The sequence below is a fragment of the Callithrix jacchus genome, chromosome 8 (assembly GCF_049354715.1).
Source record: "Callithrix jacchus isolate 240 chromosome 8, calJac240_pri, whole genome shotgun sequence".
Lineage (NCBI taxonomy): Eukaryota > Metazoa > Chordata > Mammalia > Primates > Cebidae > Callithrix > Callithrix jacchus.
Window position 1 is genome coordinate 27013658 of NC_133509.1, and position 13397 is coordinate 27027054.

Below are 13397 nucleotides of genomic sequence, written 5' to 3' on the forward strand. Positions count from 1 at the left end.
GTCTGGAATGTTTAGAGCTTAAGTCTATTATTTCGGGCACCATGACTTTGAGGCTTTTAGAAGACTGGTGCAGGGGGATGGACATGAGCCCTCGGAAAGCACTGTGGATTGCCGGCATCCCCAAGAGCTGGTGTAGTAGAAATCGAGGAGGCTCTGCAGGCTGGTGTAGCTCCCCTAGGGGAGTACAGACTGCTTGGAAGAATGTTCAGGAGGGATGAGAACTGCAAAGTAGTCCTAGTTGGGCTTGCTGCGGAGACTAATCATGCACTGGTCCCTAAGGAGATCCCGGGAAAAGTGGGTTGCTGGAGAGTGATCTTTAAGACCACCGACCCAGATAATGACTTTCTAAGCAGATTAAATGAATTTTTAGAGGAAGAGGGCATGACAATGGGTGAGTTGACCAGAGCTCTTAGATATGAAAATGGCTCTTTAGACCTAGGGCAGGGCATGATCCCAGAAATGTGGGCCCCTATGTTGGCACAGGCATTAAATGAGGCTCTTGAGCCCGCCTTGTGGTTACTTCCACTATAAAAAGCTGAGTGTATTCTCAGGCAGTAATTCTCCAGAACTGGAAGAAGAAGAATTTGAATCCTGGCTATTTTGTACTACTCAGATGTTAAAGGTGTGGGAGGTGTCAGATGCAGAGAAGAGAAGGCGAGTGCTAGAGAGCCTTGATGTTATTGATGTTCTCAAGATAAGCAATTTTTAATTACTGTCGATGAATGCCTGCAGGCTCTTGAGCAGGTATTTGGGGTTACAGATAGTCCTAGAGAGTTGCATGACAAATTTCTAACCACTTACCAGAAGGAGGAAAAACAGTTGTTGAATTACATACTAAGACTGGAGCCTTTGTTACAGAAGCTGGTACAGAAAGGAGCAATTGAGAGAGATGCTGTGAATCAGGCCCTCCTAGACCAAGTCATTGTTGTGGCAGTCCACAGAACAGTTTGCAGAGAGCTTAATCTGCAAGAGGATGGCCCAACCCCTAGTTTACTGCAGTTAGTAGTACTAATAAAGGATTATGAAGCAGCTGAGGAGGAGGAGACCCTTCTCCAGGCAGTATTAGATGGGCATTTCACATGAATCTCAGGGAATCATGAAGGGATATAGCAATGAGCAGAGTATGAAAGTAGAACAGTTTATACTCTTGCTACACATAAAATCCCTACCTTGTGCTGCCAAGTTACTCGTTTTTGTGCAGTTGTCAGTATAAGCCCTTTGTTATTTCTGAGCCTATTTAAGATCTAAAGGTGTCATTGACTAGGAAGGATGTAGTTCTACACTGCTGTTTACCTATTTAAATACATCCCTGTGAATATCTTGTTTGTTGTCATTGAGACCGAGTCTTGCTTGTTGCCCAGGCTGAAATGCAGTGATGCGATCTTGACTCACTGCACCCTCCACCTCCTCGGTTTAAGTGACTCTTCTGCCCCAGTCTCCTGAGTAGCTGGGACTACAGGTGTGTGCTGCCACAACCAGCTAATTTTTGTATTTTCAGTAGAGACAGGGTTTCACTATGTTGGCCAGGCTGGTCTCGAACTCCTGACCTCAAGTGATCCACCTGCCTCAGCCTCCAAAATTGCTGGAATTATAGGTGTGAGCCACCGTGCCTGACCTCATCCCTGTGAATTTCTTATTGTACAAAAGTTCTTAACTATCTGTGTACAGTGCTCTGAGAGAAGAGACAAGGTTCAGGTGCATATGCTGATCAGATCTTATTAAACTGTCAACTTGTTTAGTATGAAGTGTAAGTGTGCCATGTCACATGTGACAGTGTTGGATCATTAACAATTTTTAAGTATGTGCTGACCTACATTTGTGGTGAAGATTATGAGTGAAGGTTAAGATAGTAACTTATTATCTGTCTGAATCAGAATTATATTGATTCTGTACAAAAACAAAAGGCAGAATTGAATGTTGATTTCAGTTTGCAGTGACCATCTTTAACCAGAGATTTCTGCTATGTGTTATCAAAATATCTAGTTCTGAGTATCATTTTCACAACTGTTGTGAAATTATAGGTGTGAACTTCTAAAATAAAAGAATGCTAATAAAAATAGTAATTATAATACCCATCTGATAAGATTTTATAGTTTGAAGGGTGTGATTTTACAGACCCTTTAGATAGAAATTGGGGCAAAAGAAAATATGGTCTTACTCCTCAACATAAATCTCTTAGTGCTTTAAGCAGTGAAAGAAAGATATTTTTCCTTTAATTTTCCCAACTTGATACTAATGAAAAGGATAGTTTTTAAAACATATATCATATTATCATATTTTTTTCTATAAAAAGGACATGCTGTTGATTCTCTTAGTCTTGAATGCTGGCCAGTGATCTGAAACCAAGCAGTACATGTCTCCAGATCACTAGTACCAAATAAATTTTGGGAGCTAACAGGTTTATTGAGAAATAATAAACACACCACACAATTCACTCATTTGACATATACAATTCATTGGCTTTTAGCATTTGCAGAGAGTTATACAATCATTATTACAGTCAATTTTAGAACATTTTTGTCACCCTAAAAAGAAACCCCACATCATTTAGCCATCTTCCCTAGTTTCCCCTTCCTCCCCCAGCCCTAGGGAACCACCTGCCATCTTTGTATAGATTTTCCTATAAGCCTCTGAAATAAAAAGCAAGTGGTCTACTGTGACTGGCATATTTCACTTAGCATAATTTTTCATGCTGCATCTGTGTTGTAGCAAGTATTGAGGCAGGGCTTTTGCTCCTTAGTTCAGCTAAATCTGTGTTCTTCTCTCATGATCAGGAAAAATAGGGCACACAGACACATTGAAGGGAGGGAGGAATTAAGTAAAAGGCTCGCAGAAAAGAGAGGATTCTTGCAAACAGGTTTTCACCTCACAATTGAATACCGGGTCCCCTGCGCATGAGCTGAAGAGGCCAGGCTTCTCCCCTGCATAAGGTGTTAATTCCTGGTGGCTCTACCCCATTACCACAGTGTATGTGAGCCTCCAGCTCACTGTGGGCATGTCCAGGCAAGACCCTGTGCAGGTTCCCTTATCGGCACAAAACATCTGGTGTAAACACTTACAGGGCTGGTTGGAGAGTCTCCGGGGACCCTGCCATATCTGCCTAGGCATTTTGCTGTCTCCTGCTTCTATCAGTATCAGTACTTAATTTCTTCTTATTGCTGAGTAATATTCCATTGTATGGATACATCAGACATCTTGTTTATCCATTCATCAGGCGATGGACCTTTGGGTTCTTTCCACTTTTTGGCTCTTATTAATAATACTGCTGTAAACATTTATAAGATTTTGTGCTTGTGTATATACTTAGTATTTTTCTTGAGTATATACTTGGGACTGGAATTTCTGGGTCACATGGTAATTTCATGCTTACCCTTTTGAGGAGCTGCCAGTTTGTTTTCCAAAGAGGCTGCACCACTTTACATTGCCACCAGCATTGTATAAGTATTTTAATATCTTTATATTTTTGCTAACACTTATTTTATCTTTATTGTTGAAGAAATATTTCATTCTGTGATATGAAGTGATACCACATGTGGTTTTGATTCAAACTTTCCTAATGACTAATTACATTAAGCATTTATTAATACAATTATATCCATCTTTATATCTTCTATGCAGAAATATCTATTCAAAATCTTTGCCCATTTTTAAAATTGGGTTATCTTGTTATTTATAAATTGCAAGCATTCTTTATATATCGCAGCAATAAGTCCTTTGTCAGATATAGGATTTTTGAGTCTTTTCTTCTACTCAGTGGCTTGCCTTTTCACCTTCTTGATACTGTCTTCTCAGGCACAGAAGTTTTCAATTTTCAAGTCAATTGAATCCATTTTTCCTTTGATGTCATAGCTAAGAAATTACTGCCAAATGCAGTCACAAAGATTTATGCCAATGTTTTCTTTTAAGGGTCTTGTAGTTTTAGCAGTTATGGTTAACTGTTTTATTTTGGGTTAATATTTAAATATGGTTATTTGGTGAGAGTCCAAATTTATTTATTTTGTGTATGGATGCCCAGTCGTCCCAGCACTATTTGTTGAAAAGACTATTCTATTCCCATTTTGTTCTTTTGTTAACCTTGTATAAAATCAATTGACTGTAAACATGCAGGTTTATTTTTAGATTATCAATTCTTAGTTTGTTGATGTCTATTGGCCACAAATAACAGATTTTATTTCTGTATATGCTGAATGTATGTATACCACAATTTTCGTCCATCAATTTGTTGATGGACATGTAGGTTGATTCCATACATTAGCTGTTGTGACTAGTGCTACAATAAACATGCGAGTACGGATATCCTTTTGATTTCTTCTTTTCTATTGCCTGAATACTTAGTAGTGGAGTTGCTGGATCCCTCGGCAGTTCCAGTATTAGTTTTTTGAGAAAACGTCATGTTGTTTTCTATTGCAGCTGTACTAATTTACCTTCCCATCAACAGCATTTGTTATTTTTTGTCTTTTCAATGATAGCCATTTATTTGACCTGGAGCAAGATTATTGCAGGTTTGATTTGTAGTTCCTTGATGGTTGTGATACTGAGCATCTTTAAATGTATCTATTGGCCATTTGTATTTCTGCTTTTTAAAAAAAAAACAGAAATGTCTAATCAGATCTTTTGCCCAATTTTGAACTCAGATCATTTTTTTCCATCAGGGTGTTTGAGTTTCTTCTATATTTTGATTATTAGTTTCTTATTAGATGACTACCTTGACAATATTTTCTCCCATTCTGCAAGTTTTCTCTTCACTCAGTTGTTTTCTGGGCAGAATCTCTTTAGCTCAATGTAGTACCACTTGTCTATCAATTGTTTTTTGCCTATGCTTTTGATGTCTTACCAATAAAAATCTTTGTTCAGACTAATTTCCTGAATCATTTCCCCTGTGATTATGTGTAGTAGTTTGATTATTTAAAGCCTTCCATTTAAGTCTTTAATTGATTCTGAGTTTATTTTGTTACATGGTGTTAAATAGTAAAGTAGAAATTTTGCCCAGGATTTTGTCAGCACGTTGCCAGCAACCATCCCTATTTTTAAAACTGACCCTATTTTTGTAACTGCTTCTTTCTGCTTCTGTGCCTCAATTTATTGCTTACTAACTGAAAAGCCTTAAGAAAACTTTCATGTTGTCTAAACCGTGCATTGTCTAAGGTTCAGAGTTACTTTCCTTGCCCCTTCACCTATAAAATCTATGTAGTTTTCTTAGCCAGGGTCCAGACTTTTGGGTGTGAACACTTCTGGGCCCACTGGCATAATAAATTGTGTTCCTCCAATGCTCTGAGTGCCACTCGGGTTTCTTGACAGGTAAAATTTTTCAGAACAATAGGAAGTTATAATTTAGTTTTCCCAGTGCCATTCATTTGAAAAGTGTGTCCTTTCCCTAATGTATGTTTTTGGCACCTTAGCCCAAAGTCAGTTTACTGTAAATATGTGGATTTATTTCTGGGTGTTTTATTCTATGACCTTTACCCCAAGAATTATTATTTCTTAAAATGCAATTTAAATTGGCATGAAACATTTGCAGTTTAAGGAAAGGCTTATGGCATCAGAATCCTTATTTACAGGATTCATTATTGTGTGTGTGTGTGTGTGTGTGTTTGCTTGTTTGAGATATGGTTTTTGTGTGTCTTCCAGGTAGAAGTGTGTTGATGTGGTCATAATTCACTGAAGACCTAAACTTTGGGTACAAGTCATGCTTTTGCCTCAGTCTCTTACTTAACAAGCTGGGTCTACAGGCATGAGCCACCCTGCTTGGCTATTTATTTTTTAACTTCTTTGGAGAGATGGGGGTCTCACTATGTGGCTCTGGCTGATCTCAAATTTTTGACCTGAAGTGATCTTTCTGCCACAGCCTCCTAAAATGCTAAGATTATAGGCACAAGCCACCATGCCTAGTATAGAGTATTATATTATTTTCAAAGTCTTATTCTGAGAGCCATTTATTGATGTTGGCCTAAATAACTCAATATGATAGCTCTGAAACATTTTCGTGGACAAGTTATGAGAAATAATGATGAGGGAGAGGAGTTAGACACATATTTTAGCAGAGATGACATTTCACCATATGGGTCTGGCTGGTCTAGAACTCCTGACCTCAGGTGATCCTCGCACTTTGGCATTTCAAAGTGCTGCAATTACACATGTGAGCCACCATGCCCAGGTTTTTATTTTACTTTATTTTATTTTTTGGAGACAGTATCTTGCTCTGTTGCCCAAGTAGAATGCAGTGATGCAATCTCAGCTCACTGCAATGTTTGCCTCCTGTATTGAAGCAATTCTTCTGCCTCAGCCTCCTGAGGAGCTGGGACTACAGGCACACATGGGCATGCCTGGCTAATTTTTTTGTATTTTAAAAAGGTTTTGCCCTGTTGGCCAGGCTAGTCTCGAACTCCAGAACTCAGGCAATCCACCCACCTTGATCTCCCAAAATGCTGGGATTACAGGCTGGGCTACTGCACCTAGGCAACACTCTTTACTAAGAGATAACTTAGTGCCATTTAAGGAGGAACAAAAATAAATTATCTGAAAAATCAAAGTAAGTTCAATTGCAAAAGTTCTGTCATAAAGATGATGTTAGTAAAGAGTATAATTTTGTGACTCAAAGTTGCTTTAACTTTGTTTTTGAAATTTGCAGAATTTAAGTATTCACATTTGGAGAATCTACTACATTATAGATAACATTTTATTGCAAGTAAATGTATTTAAAATTTGCTATTGGTTTTATTTTTGATTATTCTCAGCCTACTTCATTATTAAGCTTTATTATTTTATTCATGCAGCTTAATGATCTTATAGCAGAGAAGAAAGCTGTATCTTCAAAATGTATCAATTCGAATAAGGAAAATCAAGTTATTCAACAGGAGTTATTATCTATGAAAAAAAGTACAAAAGAAACGTGAAAAACATGAGGAGGATAAAAAGATGTTGGAAAAATAAACATTAAATCTTAAGACACATATGAAAAAATATGGTAGAAGTTGGTAAAGTACAAGAATATAAATTGGAGCTGGATGAAAAAGCGATGCAAGCAATAGAAAAATTAGAAGAAATCCATTTACTGGTTAGTTTTTTAAATCAAGTAAGTTTATCCATATTGTGCTTTCATTTATTTCACTGCAAATTATATTTTGGAAATGTATATATTATGTTTTCTCTTCCTCTCTTATAGCAATTTGCTTTGTAGAGTTCTGAGAAAACAAATGCCGTTTTATAAAATATTTAAATTTCTGTTATTATCATAACAAAATTAATCTTTCAGAATAACGATTCTCACTATAGAGTGATTTGATTATTAAGATCAGTTGGCATAAGTGAAAATCGTGATTTAGAAATTATGTGGTACTTTTGAATTGTTCTTAAGCTACATTGTTCATTGTTCAATTTTCAAAATTATAAATGGATTCTATTACTTTCAATATGACCAGATTGCATTAATACTAAGCTAATAAAAATTTCAAATTTTCATAAATTATACTTATCTGGATTCAGTTATTAGTTTTGTTGATATTGCTGACAAATATTTTAAGCTTCAGCCTCATTTTTAACATCTTCAAAATTACTCTTTGAATCACTGACTCAAAAAGCAACAAATATATGGTAATTATGTTACACTTGTTTTAAAAATGTATTCTTTTCATTTGTTTTAGAAACAAGCAGATTATGAAAAACAATTCGAGCAGCTAAAATAGGAGGATACAGCTTCACAAAATGAGATGGAACTCACGGCTAAAGATGCGGGATGGAAACTCTTCAAAATAAAAACTGCTTATGAAGAGGTTACAACTGAATTAGAAGAATATAAGGAAGTTTTTGCAATAACATGAAAAGCTAACAATTCCATGTCAAAAAAATACATAAAGTAAGTCAAAACATACACTCACAGAAGATTAATTTGTAAGATTTATTGCCTAGAAAACTAAGGCAAGTATAAGAAAGTGAGAAGTTAATTTATTCAGCTCCCAGGCGAGATTCAGTGGTCCAAAGGGGGGACCAGAGAAGCCGCGCCCGGCTGTGCAGGCCATGGGGTTTTATGGGGAGGGCAGGCAATTTATTGGGTATTGGGGAAACAAAGAGAAGGCATTTCTATTGGCTGTCAAGGAGCAGGAAGTACATGGAGTTAAAGTAGAAAGTACATGAAACTAGCTGCCATTGGTAGGTGGGTGGGACCTTGGGTAAGTGGACTTTGATTGACTACTAAGGAAACAAAGAGAAGGCATTTCTATTGGCTGTTGAGATGGAAGTGAATGGAGTTAAAGTAGGAAGTACATGAAACTAGCTGCCATTGGTAGGTGGGCAGGACTTTGGGTATGCAGGCTTGCTGGGGTGCACAGGGCAGGCTGTTGCCGAGCAGGGTATGGTGGGGCTTCTTTAAAAATTTTTCTGCAGGGTTTTTTTAAACAGTGGGCTAGAGATTGGATTTATAATTTACTGCAGAGTGAGGACTTGGGTATGGTATGCAGCGGTTGGTGCGGGGGAAGCCATGTAGCAAAGCCAGATAATGAGCTTGGGTGATGACGCAGTTATCAGGCCCAGAGAGTAATGAATGTTTCATTACTCCCGGCAAGGCAACCAGCCTTACAGGATTAAGCTTATTAATTTGTTTTGAAAGCATAATTTTTAGTGAGGTGACTTTAGGAGATTAGTAGAAAATGAATGCTAATTGCATAATGTAATTTTGAAAAATAGTGTTAGTAAATAATCTTACCTTTAAAATCTTAGTCAAGGATAGTTTCTTTCCTTTCTTTGTTTTTGTATGCCTTTTTTCCCCTGAAATGTCTCATGTAGTTAACCTGATCTATTAGTTTTTCTCACTAAGTATTTTTGAAGCTTTGTCATTAATAAAGTGATCTTGTTATAGAATTACTTTTCAGAATTTCCCTAAATAGAAATACTAATGAGCGTAACTTATTTTTTGGTAGATGACAACCTAAACCCAAAGTGGCACTGAGGCAGTGGACTGTTTTTGATTGTGATTTCCAGTATTATTACTAGAGGGTGCCTCAGGACAGATATTTGTGTAACATTTTCATGATGTTACAGAAAAACAATCTTGTGAAATAAGGAATAATTATTACAGGAATGAAAAAAAGTGTAATTCACAAAGTGGTTGAAAAATAACAACTTGTTCAGCCTGAAGGTATGTGTGGAAGGCAGAAAGAACAAGCCCCCAGGTACAGTACCTTGGTCACAGTGTTAGGGGCTAATTGACTCCAGAAATGCTTTAGTTCTTTTTGATCAGCAATCCAGTCATCTAGTTCTCCCCTAGGAGTTGTTGCTCTGAAATATACCTCAGTGCCAAATGCTTCATTGTTCCCAGATAACGGGCGAAATGTACAAGAGTGAAACCTGAAACTGTTTTACAAGTATTTCTAGCTTTTTTGTTTGTTCGTGTTAGTTTTCTTAATCACATTATTTCATTATTTAAGGAGTAGAGCATGATGTTTTGATATAATTGTTTATAGTGAATTGGTTCTTATAGTTAAGCAAATTAACATATCCACTTTCCCAGATAGTTACCCTTTAAATACAAGTATTTCTAATGGAATCTTTAGCATCTAACAAGGAGAGCGATTTTAGAAGGCAGCATGAGCCGAACATCACTGACAGCCATTTCTCTTCACTGTCTACTTTGTTTGCACTGCTTGTTCAGCAGAAACACCTTAGAAACACGTACTTCTTTAGAACAATTATTAAATTAAAATTGTTTACAAAAGGTATGCTCTCACACATCTTCAGTGTTAAAACATTAGTAGGTAATTTGATTTACTCTCAGGTCAACTTTAAAAAGAAATGTAAGTCATTCTAAATTATTAAAGAAAAAAGGAAATACTGAGCATTTGTCTTTGCTTTCTTTCCAGATTGAAGAAGAAAATAGCAGTGTTCAGCACCAAGCTCCTTATGGAGAAAGAGAAAATGAAATCTTGTCTCGGCACTCTTCCTACGAGGCCAGACCCAGAGTCATCTTATGTTGAAAATCTTAATAGTATAGGATGAAACAGAAAATATATTCCTGAAACACCCATAAGAATTCCTACTTCAGGCCAGGCGTGGTGGCTCATGCCTGTAATCCCAGCACTTTGGGAGGCCGAGGTGTGTGGATCACCAGGTCAAGAGATCAAGTCCATCCTGGTCAACATGGTGAAACCCTGTCTCTACTAAAAATACAATAAATTAGCTGGGCACAGTGGTGTGTGCCTATAATCCCAGCTACTCAGGAGGCTGAGGCAGGAGAATTGCCTGAACCCAGGAGGCGGAGGTTGTGGTGAGCTGAGATTATGCTATTGCACTCCAGCCTGGGTAACGAGCAAAACTCCATCTCAAAAAAACAAACAAAAAAAAAGAATTCCTACTTCAGACCCACAGGCTTGAAATAATTGCAAGAATGACTTGACTGAGGTTAGTTATATTACCTTTCTTTTGGGTTTCATTTCTTTAATATAATTCTTATTTTTAGTGTGGTAAAATACTGAGTTTTTCTGTTGATTTATGCATGTGAATTAGCCATGTTAACACAGAAAGAAAATGGGAACTTGACATATTTTAATTCCCTGTAGCTGTCATTTTCAAGAGATACTTATTTATTAACTTTATTCAATAAATGTGAATGAACTGACATATTTAAAATTTCTTTAAAAGCTGCATTTAAGTTAGGTTTTAGAAATTGCATGTTATTGCCTAATAACTGAAGGTATACATTGAGATGCTTTGGCTTACTCTCTAGTTGATTGCAGTTTGGCTGTGGTTCATAATGCTTTTTTTCTTTTCTGAGACAGAGCCTCACTCTGTCCCCAGGCTGGAGTGCAATGGTGCAATCTCAGCTCTCTGAAACCTCTGCCTCCTGGGTTCAAGTAATTCTTCTGCCTCAGCCTCCTGAGTAGATGAGACTACAGGCGCCTGTCACCATGCCTGGCTAATTTTTGTATTTTTACTAGAGACAGAATTTTACCATATCAGCCAGGCTGGTCTCAAACTCCTGACCTTGTGATCTGCCAGCCCCGGCCTCCCAAAGTGCTGGGCTTACAGGTGGGAGCCACTGCACCCAGCTCATATCACTTTTAAAGTTTCATTGCACCATCTCAACTCTTTCCACCCATAATCACACGTGAATGATTGGTATTAAAACACTTAACCACACATAGATGTTTATTATTTAATAGGATCCAAAATAAGTGCATTTTATAAATTAAATAAAACTATAACGTTCATTTTCATTTTTATGTTAAAAGCTTTATGCTTGGCCAGGCACAGGGACTCACGCATATAATTCCAGCATTTTGTGAGGCCGAGGTGGGCAAATCTCCTAAGGTCAGGAGTTTGAGACCAGCCTGACCAACATGATAAAACCTCATCTCTACTGAAAATATGAAAATCAGGGAGCCACAGTGGCTCTGGTCAGTTGTTGTGGCACTTGAGGAGGTGAGGCTATGAGTTCAAGGACAACCTGAGCAAGATAACAAGCTCTCATTGATTAATAAAAATATAAAAATTAGCTGAGCATGGTGGCAGGCACATGTAATGCCAGATACTTGGGAGGCTGAGGCAGGAGAATCACTTGAACCCTAGGAGACAGAGGTTGCAGTGAGCCACCGAGATCACACCACTGCACTACAACCTGGGTGACAAAGGGAGAGTCCATCTTAAAAAAAAAAGCTTTGTGCTTTTCTTGCATAACAGTATATCCAGTGACTACAAAAATCCTAGAATAAAACTTAGGAAATACTATTCTGGACATCACACTTGTGAATTAATTTATGGCTAAGTCCTCAAACGCAATTGCAAGGATAACAAAAGTTGACAAGTGTGATCTAATTAAGCTGAAGAGCTTCTGCACAGCATGAGAAACTGTCAAGGGGTTAAACAGACAGCCTAAGAAACAGAAAGAAATACTCACAAACTATGCACAAAGAAAAGACCTATTATCCAGAAACCATAAACAACCTAAACAAATCAACAAGCACAAAATAAATAACTTCATTAAAAATGGACAAATTACATGAATGGACATTTCTCAAAAAAACACCTATAAGTGGCCAACAAACATATTAACAAATGCTAATCATTGCTAATTATCAGAGAAATGCCAAACAAAACATCAATGAGACACCATCCCACACCAGTCTGAAAGATTTTTGTATAAAAGTCAAAAACAAAACAAAACAAAACAAAAAACACATGCTGGGGAAGCTGTGGAGAAAAGGAAGCACACACTATTGGTGGCAATGTAAATTAGTTCAGCTACTATGAATAACAGTTTAGAAATTAGGAACTAAGAATGAACATTGGATACAGCAACCCTATTACCAGACTAGGGGTATGCCTAAAGGAAAATAAATTATTGTAACAAAGAGATGCATGCACATGTATGTTCACCACAGCACTATTTATAATAGCAGAAACATGGAGTCAACCCAGGTACATCTAAGGTAGATTGAAAATTCAGGTAAATCAGAAAATTTTATATACCATGGAATACCATGTAGCCATACAAAGAACAAAATCATATCTTTGCAGAACATGGATAGAGATGAAATCCACTATCCTAAGCAAACTAATGCAGAAACAAATCAAATATCTGATGTTTCACTCATATGTGGGAGCTATATGCTGGGTGCACATTATCATAAACATGAAAACAATAGGCACTGGGAAATAAGAATGGGGAGGGACAGAGTGGGTCAGGGTTGAAAAACTACTTTTTGGATCCTACACACAGCTGCCTGTGTGATGGGTTCAATTGTACTCCAAACTTGAACATTCCTCAATATACCTTTGGAAGAAACCTACACAGGTAACATCTTAATTTAGAACACAAATGAGAATAAGAAAAAAGTGAAAAGAAACGTTTAATATAAAAAAGTTTACTATAAGTGGAAAACAGAAATTTCTCTGTAAGAAAAAATTTATTGATGTAAAAAAAGTATTAAACTTTTATAAAGAACAGCATTTTACTAAAAAATTAAAGTAATGCATTCATTGCAAAATATAACTGTTTAACTTTTGTGCTAACAAAACACCATCTTTCTAAAATTACATGTATGCAATAGACTAATATTAACTGTATTTTTCTCAGATGAATCTAAACAGCATTATACATATATATTCTATTATCTAAACTAAAAATAAGTAGAAATTTTACTTTATTTATATAATTATTTTTCTATTTAAGCAAACTTCAAGTTATGTCTACTCATTATAAATACTAAAGGCCACATTTTGTAAGTGATATCTTATTCCGATGATAATGTTTCTTCTTTAAGTTAAACTTTTTTTTTTACTTATTTTAGATGGAGCCAGACTGTGTACCACAAATTGTTAAAGAAAGAGGAGTATGCTGCCAAAATGTATTAGTCAAATATAGGTTTATTTCAGACATAAAGCATAAATAGCAAATGGCATTTCTTTTC

The 13397-nt window shown here is 36.7% G+C and overlaps 1 pseudogene across 1 annotated transcript; it reads left to right on the forward strand.

Annotated features, from left to right (window-relative positions):
* The first annotated feature begins 201 nt into the window (after positions 1 to 201).
* Positions 202 to 12928, forward strand: LOC128928757 (ankyrin repeat domain-containing protein 18B-like; annotated as a pseudogene). The gene is made up of 5 exons (XR_013520615.1): positions 202 to 391; positions 695 to 1059; positions 6774 to 7054; positions 7641 to 7852; positions 9852 to 12928. The product of XR_013520615.1 is annotated as an ankyrin repeat domain-containing protein 18B-like (transcript).
* Positions 12929 to 13397: the final 469 nt, after the last annotated feature.